The sequence below is a fragment of the Crinia signifera genome, chromosome 4 (assembly GCF_055691185.1).
Source record: "Crinia signifera chromosome 4, ASM5569118v1, whole genome shotgun sequence".
In the NCBI taxonomy this organism is placed as follows: Eukaryota; Metazoa; Chordata; class Amphibia; order Anura; family Myobatrachidae; genus Crinia; species Crinia signifera.
In genome coordinates this window covers 136,820,963-136,833,378 of record NC_139220.1, presented here as the reverse complement: position 1 = coordinate 136,833,378, position 12,416 = coordinate 136,820,963, and the positions used below count along the sequence as shown (strand labels likewise).

The window sequence follows — 12,416 nt, the reverse complement described above, 5'->3', positions numbered from 1 at the left end:
GAGATGGCTCTGTTTTTAGGCGACATTTTTTCTTGGTTAGCGGCACGGTGCTGAGCGCTTTACTAGTGGTGGCGGTGGCTGCGGCCTAGGGCCTGGCTGTGGCGGTAAAGAACGGTCATTCTTTAAGAACTCTGTGTGTGTAGGTAGTGGGGTGCACTCTCCCTCGACATCGATTGTCATGGGCCATGCCTGGTGGCTGACCAGGGAGAGTGGTCACCCAGCGTTGTATGTATGCTTAGTGATCTTTAACCCCACCTTTCCTATAGTGACCGTTCTTTAGTGCCGCCACCATTCATAGTCTTAGTTAATTGTCAAAATAAATTTGACATTCTGTTTTTGAAACGCCAGCACTTTGTGTCGTGTCTTTATTTTAAGTTAAGTTATATAAGGTTTAAAGTTAAGTTTGTATTTAAGTGTACCAACCGACAGGGTGTGCCAGGGGGATACCCGATGGTGAGTTTAATACTCAACATTTTAAGTATCTAAAAAGTTGCAATGTGTCAATGTGTATGATTGGACTATTGACAGAATTAGTAAGAGTTTCATTAGCTTTCCAGAGCAGAATTTTCTTTATTTAATACATTACAATTGTTCTTTTTAAGTTATACAGGTATCACTTGAAATATGGACTCTATTCCCATGTATTTGTAACAACAGCCCCAGGATCATATAAAGGCTGCTGATATTTGGGGATGGGTGGTACCAGTTTCTAAATCTTAGTGGGCTAAAGGACCTTTCATGCCATGGGGGAGGAGCAAGGTCCCTGGTTCATGCATAGGGAGAGGAGCAAGGCCAGTGGCCTCGCAGTGTCACTATCCATGCCACCACCTGTTACATTTAGTAACATCTTCATGGTCTTATTTATGGAGCTGCAGTCGCCAATCTGAGGAACTTGAAGGCTGTGCAGATGGCCATTGGTCCAACTGAGTGATCCCATATGGTATCCTCAGGTGCAACAGTGGCATATAAATGCATGCATGAGGTATCTATTTAGGCTTGACACCTTCTGCTGCTTTAGCATTTTAATAACATAACCAGCATAACATAACCAGTACATCCAATCCAAATATAATCAGGCCCATGGTGTGAAAACAGAAATAGTAATGTTCCATATGATGGGATTACAGGTACCAGACAACCTGCTTTGGCATCCAGGTACTGTACTTAGAGGACCACAAGTTCCAGTAAGGGCCCGTTGACACCTGTAGGTATGACATTAAAAAAAATCTAAGTCTAGACTCACACATTGACTGTATTAAACTTGTTCACCGCTAATGCCCACTGACTCTTACTCCATACTTACCTACTCCATGGCGCTGGTTGGTCCCTTTCTCCAAGTAGACATTCAGGGTGCTTTGCACACAAAAAAACCTCTCCTGAATCTACAGATATGCATTTTACTTCTGAAAAATGAATGTTCTCCCATGATTTCCTGCACCTTTGCCCATACTTGGAGTTAAACACGCCATTCAGGTGACACATTTCTCAGCGGAGTGGCATATTCTACTATCAGCTAAAATCTCCCTGAAAATAGTTTCCAAAAGTAGGCAATTATTGGGTACAATGGTTTGTTCAGTGGGGAATAGCATTGATTTGGTTTGTTTACTCATATTTGTTGTGTAGTGTGGGTGTAATTTTGCATTTAGTAATTATCTATTTAACAAAATCACATCCAAATCATGAAAAAAACAAAACATTTTGGTCAGCATTGAAGTATAGTAAATTTACTGCATACTGCATATAACTAAATACCCCTTACTATTTTTTTCATTTTACATTTGAGCTACCAGATCACAACCAAAATGTAACGTTTATGTTTACAATATTTAGATGAGTCTTCTTAAATGGGTTATTTACCTGCAGATGACTTGAATCTATTAGTCTGTGCTTACCTCCTGCATATGTTACTGTGTTACACTTGCTTTATATTACTAGATTAATTCTGTGTTTTGTATATTTTTCATGCCCCATTTGCTTTACAAATCAGAACTGTTATGTTTCCAAAAAAACTGTTGTATTTTGTACTCAGTGACAAAATGGCTGGATAAAAAAACCCTATGAAAAAAAAACAAAAAAAAAACAAACACTGAAGAAATAGAAAAAACAAATCACACAAGGTAGGCAATTTATTAAGGGCTACTTTTTTCAGGGAGTTAAACTGCCCTGAATATCATGGCTTACTGGTGATTCTGCCCTCCATACCACTAACATTCTAAGTTTCAACAAGTAAACATGTATGTCTGCACACACCAAGCTAAGCAGAACTGTCCACTTCTTTGTACACTTCAACAAAGTCGACACTCAGGACCCCACACAGTGCATGTTTTGAAGGTCTCATCACAGAACCAAGAGAAATAATTAACTCAACCTGTGTGGAGTGAGTAATGAGTACACCTGTTGGATGACTTTAAAAATGTGAACTGTGTGGGTTCCTAAGGACCAAGTTTGAGAACCATTGTACTAGACCATTATGTATCATTAAGAAAAAGAAATGTATTATTGTTTTTTAACAATGAAAGTGTTCCTCCTTAATAAATGAAGATGATAACTTCTTTAAATAAAGACAATTAACTCTTTAACTACAAATTAAATGTTACTTCTTTGAAATAAATATTCTTTTTACAGGTATCTAATGTGTTGGTTGTGTCTTCTTGAAAAAAAAAAAGGTTGAGATTTGCAGTAGACAATTTCTAAATGATGATAGTAATTTTTCTGGGGCATTGTTTTAATAAATGCAGTCACTTTTAAATTGGCACTTGATCATTTCTATGTATTATTTATTTATTACCAGTTATTTATTTAGTGCACACATATTCTTTATATTTATAAAGAAAATTTAAACATTCACATCAGTCCCTGCCCCAGTTGAGCTTACACATATTTTTTCTACATGTATACATATTCATTCTAGGGTCAGTTTTTTGTTGGGAGCTAATTAACCTACCAGTATATTTTGGATGTGGGAGAAAACTGGAGTACTCGGATGAAAACCCTGCAAACAAATGTGATGATATGGATTCTTTTAATCACCCAGACACCAGCAGTTGAAACAAATAATGGTTTATTTTTCACTGCACACAGATATAGATTTAAAAAAAAACAGGAACAATAGGTAAATGTAGCACATAAATAATATGTAGTGGTCTAAACAGGCAGTCCTTGTAAAAGTTAAAGTTCTAGAACTATTCTACTCAGGATTACACACAAACAGCTCAGCACAGCAGAACTATCAATGATCCACACAACAGTAATAGCAGTTTAGTCCACACAATCCCACAGGGTCCCGCAATGCAACCCTATAGGTGCGTACACACGGGGGTGATTTTGTGTAATATCGTGGGCAATATGGTCGCTAAGCGACCATATTGCCCACGATGGGAGTGTGCACCGGTGATAAATCGCCGGGTGCGCGCTCATGTTTTTACCCCTGTAGTGATCGCTGGTCGCAGGAACATGCTCCTGCAACCAGCTGATTACCACTGCCAGGCTCCCCCCGGGCAGTTTCTTTTTCATCAGTGACCATCTCTGTTCGCTGATGAACAGGAGACACAGAGCAATATATTGCTCAGCAATATACTGCTAGCAAAATATTGCTGAGCAATATATCTCCCCTTGTGTATGGGGCTTATCATGTAGTCCACAAAGTAATTATAGTGAAGACATCTGTAGGAGTAAATATGTATAAGTCCACACTGCACTTGAAGTTTCACACAATTCCCCATACTTATTTTGTATATGACTTTTATAGCATATCAATTTTATATTTTCTCTAAGTTAATGTGTCACACACACACACACACACACACACACTTTAACAAATGTCCAAAAAGTGGCACCCACTCATTTAAATCCTCCAATGTTGCCTAATGTCGATCCACAATTAACAAATTTCAGATATTCTTATATAATCACACTAGGGTCCTAAAAAAAAATTAAAAAGTAAATAGGAGGACTTCCTATTGCATTGATATGATGTAAACAGCACATGTTAAGGCACATGTTAAGTAACCAATAAAAAGTGGTCCCATACTAAATGTGCACAGCTTATCTGATATACTGTAGATATATACAGTAAATCTTACTAGGAAGTATATTCCCACTGGATTTGTACAGGATGTGTTTGAACTGAATTGAAGGCCTTTTCCTTAAGTATCAATCTTGTTTTGTGCACATTATAAATTACAGTGTATGAGGGTAATTACTACAAAATGCTGGTAAATGTAAACAATTGTGCTGAAGTGGTTCCTTCATTTCTTAGGTGAATTACAATATGCAAATTTCCATATAATTTACCAACCTTTCCACAATTTTTAACAGCAGATGACTCTAAAAACTGTAATTGAAGCTCTCAATCTATTTCCTTATTTACTAAATTAGTAAATATGGGTGGTAGGCAGATAAAGGAAGAAACGTTGTTTGCCTTTAAAGTATATCGTTTATGCATTGAGAAAAAGATTAAATATAAACTACAGAAACCTTATAATTAAGAACAGTTTTTATACATAAAGTAGGTAACAAAATGTATATTCATTAATAAAAGTGTGCTGTTGTCCTTAATTAACGTAACTTGTAATGACAGCATCATAGTTTAAACATACTTTTAAATAATTTTCAATTACATTTAAAATTTTAAAAACATAAAAACAAATTTATATTATTAATTTGAGACCACTGCCGTGTTATTTAGTTTTAGCTAATAAAATTAAGTGCTGGTGAAAGTGAGTCTTTCCACTTGATTGCAGAGATCTTCATTAAACTGATCTACCACAAATCTGAAATGGTACCTTTAGAAATAAGGTTGGCATCTGCAATTTGTGTTCTTTTTTTTGCAGGTATAATCCCACTATTCCCATTTCTATTTAATTTAATAGTTTAACATTTTATGATACCAATATTCTTTTATGATCTGTTAACTTTATCAACTGACAAGACTTTATGTACATGTTTCAGTGCACTACCTTTATAAATGACAATTATTTAGAACATATAAACAGGATAATTCTAGTATATATAAGCTATAACAAGTCTTCAAGGAAAATAATATTCCCATAGAAACAATAATAAAGTTATACATTTTCTGCAAAAGAAATTTAAATACATCTAGGGATATTCTGTAAATCAAAATTCCAGAAAAGGGGTTAAACTAGATTTTATGTCAGGGCTGAGGGTACCATTGTAGTGGTCTAATCAATTATACATGAAATTATGAAATTACACCTGAAGTGTAATGAGTTTCAGGATTTTGGGAATATTCTGTCTCTACATAGTTTAGAAAAAAATCCCCAGTAGACATCAATCTGTTTGTTAATGCTAACCTTGAGAACAAATGGACTGATTTTGAACTGGTTTTCAAAATTATAGAGATAGTCCAGTTTTCTGATATGATTCTTTCCCCCTTTTTTGCTCATATTACATTTATGTGAAATACATTTATTTTTCTCAAAGTAATCTTATAAAACCTTGGTGAAAAGGCCTATCACTGTAAATATAAAATAGCTCTCATGCGAAGCTGGTGTGGGTCACTAGTTATAATACATAAACAAACTATGCTATGGATTTCAATAGTCCAACTATGACTGATCAACCAAATCTGACATTGCAGAGAGAACGTTTAAATACAATTTAGCTCTCAAACCATTTTTAACAGTATAGTTGACTTTTTAGTACAGCATGGTAAGACATTCAATAACATTTACAAATAAATGTGAGTTAAAATGATTATTTAGTAACCCTACAATGCAAGGTTTATAAATGTTAAACATTACTGTAGTTAAGCTGTAAGAACAATCTAAATAACAATGAAATGCAAGGTCAGAGTCATCATTGTTTGCATGAAAATTTCATTTTATAGTTGCTTATTATGAGTTTATAAAGCATTCACTAATATTGTGCAGTATGTGTTGTTGAATATATTTATTTAGAAGGATGAAATTAGCAGTACACATATTGAACATACAACTTCCCAAAGAGCATAACAACAAAACTTTACTTACATTTTAGGTCAAGATTTATTATGCACTCATTATTGCATTACTTTTCTGTAGCAAAGGATCCAGGTTGGCATCAGGCTGTCATTGATTGAAAGTCTAAAGGCATTTCAGGGGCCGAGAAGGGGCAGTGACAGTCAACTTGAAAAAAACAGAGGCATGCCACCTCTGTCTAGGGGATGGGAGAAGGCCAGGGATCTCTGTGGTTTAGTAGCATGGAGATTTTCTGACCTATGAGACAAGCGGCATACCCATCTCCATAGGTGTCATAAGCTGTCTGATGGTGACTGAGTGTTCTATTGTTGTTTCCTACTGTAGGATGCAGCTTGGATAACTACTGTAGCAGGAGGAATTTGCTTCTAATAGACTCATCCTGCAGCATTACAATTAGGGAAGTCAATCCAGGGGGAAATTTTTTAAATCCGGGGATTGAAAAATGCTCAATCCTGGGATTCCCTGCACCAAAAATGAAAAACTCGTATCAATTATGTGACTGTTGACCATGGTCCCGCCAATAACCTGCTGGTGTGTAACTAGCATTATTGCAGCTCTAGCGACTGTTGACTTCAGCCATCTAACTCAGCAGGATTGACTAAGGGTGGTTGACCATAACTGTTTTGGGTTTTTGTGCTGGAGGAGTTCATGATGTTACCAGTGGTAATTATTATTTTGATGATAATATTCAACTCGCTATTATTCTAATAAATACAGATGGGGCAGGGCTCTTCTTTGCTGGCGAATCGGCAGAACGTCACCGATGGCGATCCACCAGCAGCCCGGCTCACCATCTGACTGAGATGCGCAGTGCATCTCATGCGCACGCGCGTCTCAGTTTCCGTCGGTGGGGCGACGAGAACCCTGTCCATCTCCGCTTCAGGGAGATGGACAGGGTTAGGGGGGGGTGCGGGGAGGCGGTGGGGACCACGGGTGACCGCCGACAAGCCGGCGGTGACCCGGGGGAAGCGCCGTCGGAAGGGGATGCGCGCATCTTGTGCACACGCGTCCCCTTTCGCTGTACAGATGGCGGGGGATGGCGGCTGGCGTCGCCATCACCATCCCCTGCAATGTTGAGACCTGCCCCATCTGTATTTCATCCCTTTTGGTCCTGGACTTAATATTCTCCCTTTTTAAAAGTGATTGGGGTGTTTTCTGCTGGGTCATAAAAGGGTAAATTTTGCTAAAGGTTCTAAAAATTAAAATGTGATGTTGCCCATAGCATCCAATCAGATTTTGTCAATAATTTTTAGAGTGTAATAGATTTTAAAAATCAGGCAGTTGAAGTCCCCGGCCATCACTACAGCCCTGGTGGTGGCGAGCTGGGTCCGCATGGTCTGGACTAATTCCAAAGGCTCATTCTTAAAAGGTGAAGCATACACGCAGATTAGCCTGATAGGCTTACCTGCCCAGGAGCCATCTACGACAAGTAACCTGCCGCAGACAAACTCCTGAACAGAATCTAACGTGAAGAGGCTACCCCTAATCAGAATGGCTACCCCTGCAGACTTACACTCACCTCCACCGGACCAGTAGGACGGACCATGAGACCACTGCCGGGCCAGATGCCTATAGGTCCTGGAGTAAGGGAAAGAGCATTCCTGCAACATATACACATCACATTTCTGAATGTCAAGAAAAGCAAAAATAGATTGACGTCTACACTTATCCTTAATATTCCTCACATTAATGGTAAAGAGGTTAAAAGCTTCCATTTGTTAAGAGAAAAAGGTTACGGTGACAATACATATACATTACCACTCCCATCGGGAGGTGCTTCCTCTGGGTCGGCCACCGGATCTCCTTTCTGGGGTGTCTCGATGTTGTTGAGCAGTTGGTCGATGTTGTTGAGGCTGTCAAGCTCAGGCTCCCCACTCTCCTCGAAGACCTCTGCATACTGTATGCCTCCATCTCCTCCTCGAGGGTGAGGGAGTCATGGTCTGGCTCGACCGATTTGACTGCCGCTTTCTTGGAAGATTCTGGGTCAGCAGCTAGGCTGTCTAACTCCTTCCTCTTCTTTCTCGGCTGTACATTTCCTGTGTGGGCAAGTGGTGGAAACTCTTCCTCGGAGAGGAGAGGGACAGGAAGGGGGCGAGAGGGGGTGGTGGGAGGAAGGGTGGGTTTGATCACAGGTCGGGAGGATGAGGGAGGTGGGGTGGTGCGAGCAGCCGGGATGGGAGTTGCTGTCACAGAGGGAGGGAGGGGAGGAGGATTAGGAATGGTAGGGGAAGGTTTCTTACCACCTTGCTTTTGTGGGACCTTCTTCCTCTGTACAGGTGTGGGTGGCACCTTTGGAAGGACGACCACACCCGATGCTGCTGCGGCGTAGGATCTTGCTCTACTTGGACAATCCTTGTAGACATGATCCACTGAGCCGCACAGGTTGCAGGTCTTCTTCGTGGGGCAGACCTTTGTCTCGTGGCTGGCCAGTCGACAAATCCTGCAAGCCAGTACCTTGCATTCCTTCCCAAAGTGGTCCTTTCCATCACACTTACGACAAGTGCGTGGCTGGTCCACGTAGTGGATAAGTCCTGCTGTTCACCCCAGGGAGAAGCACGGTCTGAGGTGCTTGACTCCGTCTGGGCACGAAGTGTCCCTGTGCAGCCTGACAATCACCGACCACTTTCCAGTCCAGAGTCCATTCTCGTAAAGGATCCTTGAGGGGTCCTTTATTATGGTGCAGGATCGGCTGAGAAATGTGACGATGTCCTTGACAGGCGTGTGTGGGCTTCGCATTGAAACCGTCACCCGCCTCTCCTCTCTTTGAATAGGGCAGTTGCCTACAAAGCGAGAGAGAGGGGACTCAGGCTTCGCCGCTTTCACCACTTCCCAATACCTCTTGCAGATTGCGATGGAGGCAAAGGTGGCGTCGAAGATGCCTCTGAAGAAGCTCTGGACGCTGAGCATTTCAGGTGCAGAGAATCCTTGCTTCAGGACCATCTTCTTCCCGAAGTACTCAACCATCATGTCCGGCACCTGTCCATCTACCTCCTTTAGCTTCATCACCACGGTCTGCCTCATCCAGGGCTCCAGGGCTGGAATGCCTTTGGAGTGGTCCTGGACGGGCACCGTTGGTGGTGTCACAGAAGGGGCAGTGGAGCTAGGGGCGGCCAATCTGGTCGTACATTCGGCCGGTGACTTACCCTTCTTCCTGGGCTTCCTCCCAGCGAGGGGGGTCGAAGTGGAGGCTGTGGCTATCCTTCCAGCTTCTCGGGGCGGCTGAAGTCGGGGCAAAGGGTCTTCTTCAGCGTCGAGAGGAGGAGATGAAGAGGTCGCTTCAGAGTGCAGAGCAACACAAGTCTAACCATCCAAGGAGGCTAGAGAGCGATGCACGGCTTCGGAGGGCAGAGCAAAGCATGTCTAACCCTCCACGGAGGCTGGGGAGCATTGCAGAGCTTCGGAGGGCAGAGCAGGAAGTCTGACCCTCGGAGGCGGCTCCAAAGCGGTGTAGGCTTCAGAGGGCAGAGCCAGCAAGTCTGACCCTCCAAGGCAGCTCGGGAGCGCTGCAAGGCTTCTAGAGCACAGAGCAAACAAGTCTGCCTCTCCCAGGTGGCTAGGGTGCGTTGCTCTCCTCTTCAGGCGAAGTCCTCTTCTCCTCGCAGTCGGGGCGAAGCTTCTTCCTCGGCGTCAAGAGGAGGAGGGGTGAGCAGTCGCTTCGGAGGGCAGAGCAGAGCAAGTCTGACCCTCAGTCTTCTCCAGCTTCTCCCACTTCTGGCGATGTCTTCTCCTCCTCGCAGTCTCGACATCTTCCCTCTTTCGCTCTTCTCGGCCTGGCAGCGGTAGACCTGAGAAGGACCGTTGTCAATCCAAGAAACAAGGAGCAGAGCTGCCTCTCAGAATGAACTGATAAGAACAGATACTACACTTGATCTTAGCTAAAAGGCCGAAAAGCGATATTTTGTTTTAGTGTTTCTCGATCCTTTTCATATTTCCTATCTGGAAAAACGAATGTGTCTCTTTTTCTAACTTGATAAATGCGAAGGGAAAAGGGGAATGGGAGAGTAGACCAGTGCACAGGTTAAGGGTTTTGGTTAAGTTTGAACGGATTCATTTTTAAATCCACAAATATTGTCCTATAGGAGAATACTAATTTTCTCAGATAATTCAGAATAGTAGAGGTGCACCCTTGAGAGTAATTGGGGTATTTCAAGAGAAAGAAGAAGAAAGACTCTTTTGTGTTGGGGCACTCTTGTCTGGAGATTAATAGACATAATCTAAATTATGGTAATTATAAAGTAAGTAGGTAGTCAAATGGGAAACGCCAAACAAAAACACTCAGGAGACACCCCTGATATAACAATCAATATTAGTATAACAAGTAGAAAAAGTGTAGAAATGAGAATTGCATGTATTAAGATTTAACGTTTATTATTGCATCTCTAAAATAGATACTAGACAGATATATATATGATTTGACACACAAATAATTTATAAAACACACTTGTGATTCTAATGAGTCACACATATAGATGTAATCTATGCTGAGATTAGGGCAGATGTATTAAGCCTTAACAAGAGATAAATGCAAGGGTGATAAGGAGAGATAAACATCCAGCCAATCAGCTCCTTACTGACTTTTTTCAAACACAGCCTGTAACATGGCAGTTAGCAGGTGATTGGCTGCATGTTTATATCTTCTTATCACACTTGCATTTATCTCTTGGTAAGGCTTAATACATTTGACCCATTGCCTCTTATCCCCAGCTCAATGATTTCTAGCTGGAGAAAGAGCCCCTGTTTAGGGTTATTACTCTGAAAAACATATAATCAGTGTATAATGTAACCTGTTTTGACAAGAGTATAAAATGTTTCAAACATTTTCCACAGAGTCTATAGAGAGAAAATGTATCTAGTATGGTCTGAAAATCAGGCCTGTTTGTTTGAAGTTTTGATGAGGCAGTCTCCAAGGTTGAATATTATTACATAATGCTTGTTACACTATTTTCAATGAAAGAAGACTTTAATGCTTTATATGATCTAGATTGAACTAGTAAAAAGTGGTGTTTAAAAATAATAGCTTAATGAATCCAGCCAAGTGTTTTAAAGGTAAGTATCAAAAGTGAAAATATTATAAACATAATACTAATAATTCAGTATGTATGGCATTTCAAATATGCCACAGTTATTCTGCAGCAGAGGATACCATAGTAAGTACACGCTAATTATGGTGGGCACAGGTATATACTTTTCTCGTATAACAGTTTAGAGAATAATGGTATTACTTTATTCCTCTTCAAAAAGAAGTTTGAGTAGTTAGCATTGGAGAGGGTGGAGTTGTATATTGTAGTCTCCCTGTGGGTTTCAAGTGAGAGATATTCAAAACGACTTTATATACCTATAGCAAGGGTGGCTTGTTCTGTTTATATTAGGGAAGTCACCTTGCCCATTCTTTATCAGAAATGACCCAAACACACTTGCTGGCTTCCACTATAAAATAGTGGGCTTCTGAGGTATTGTGGGAAATCTCACTTTTCTCAGGGATTAAGGGATAGAAGAGGAAAACCTTCTACTGATTCCCTACGTGAACTACTGCCTCCAACTTTATATACCTATAGCACAGAGTGGGAATGTTTACATTGAGAGTCAGAGAGGTCACCCTCTAAATTTGTCATAAAACTCCCACAATTTGCCATCTGCCATCCAAATATTCAGGATGGGCTCTGTAGGTATTGTGGGTGAGCATGCTCTATATTTCGGGTTTTTCGGAGGGGGAAAGATATGAAAAACCCCAGTAGTCCTGCTGCCCCTCTGATTAGATTAATCTCCAGTGCGGGGTGCGTACAGTAAGGCTCTAGTAGATCACTCAGAATGCTCAGATTGCTCAGCACACAGGAGAAGCTGGAGGTATTGTTCCAAGGAAACATGTTGAGCCCTCATTGTTGAGCATATACCACTTGCCACTATTGTTGGATCCAACTGTTGGACTCATTTTGGACTATATTACGCACAACTCCTATCAGGAGGTTATCCGAGGCGACCATATTGAACAGTTTGTTTATTCAGGTTTACCATCACCTACCATCTGGGACTGTGGATCACTGTAACATCATTCATATCCACCATACTCCATTTGGACCGTCGGCCACCTGGTCAATCACCTGTCGCTTTTAGGGATTGGACACTACAACTAAAAACCCACCCCATTGAAAATTCAGTGGTAATATGCTTCAATACATTTAGAATTCCATAGAATCGAATTCCATGTTTTTACTACAGTATGTATTTGTATTGCTTTTTTAAGATTATCTATCTGCATTACATCTAATCATTTTATGTTGTAATAAACTATATACTTTAAGAAAAAAACGTTCAATTTATTACTGTGCAGCTGGCACTGGTACACAAATACTTTCTTACAGCTGCCTGTTAGTAGCGCACCTCCCACCATTCATTTTTCTTTACCAGATTCCAGTTAACCCAACAGACATTCACTTA

General features: G+C 40.9%; 1 pseudogene; it reads right to left on the bottom strand.

The window, feature by feature from the left end:
• Window positions 1-9,769: 9,769 nt before the first annotated feature.
• On the bottom strand, window positions 9,770-9,876 carry LOC146076311 (U2 spliceosomal RNA; annotated as a pseudogene).
• Between the last annotated feature and the right edge of the window lie 2,540 nt (window positions 9,877-12,416).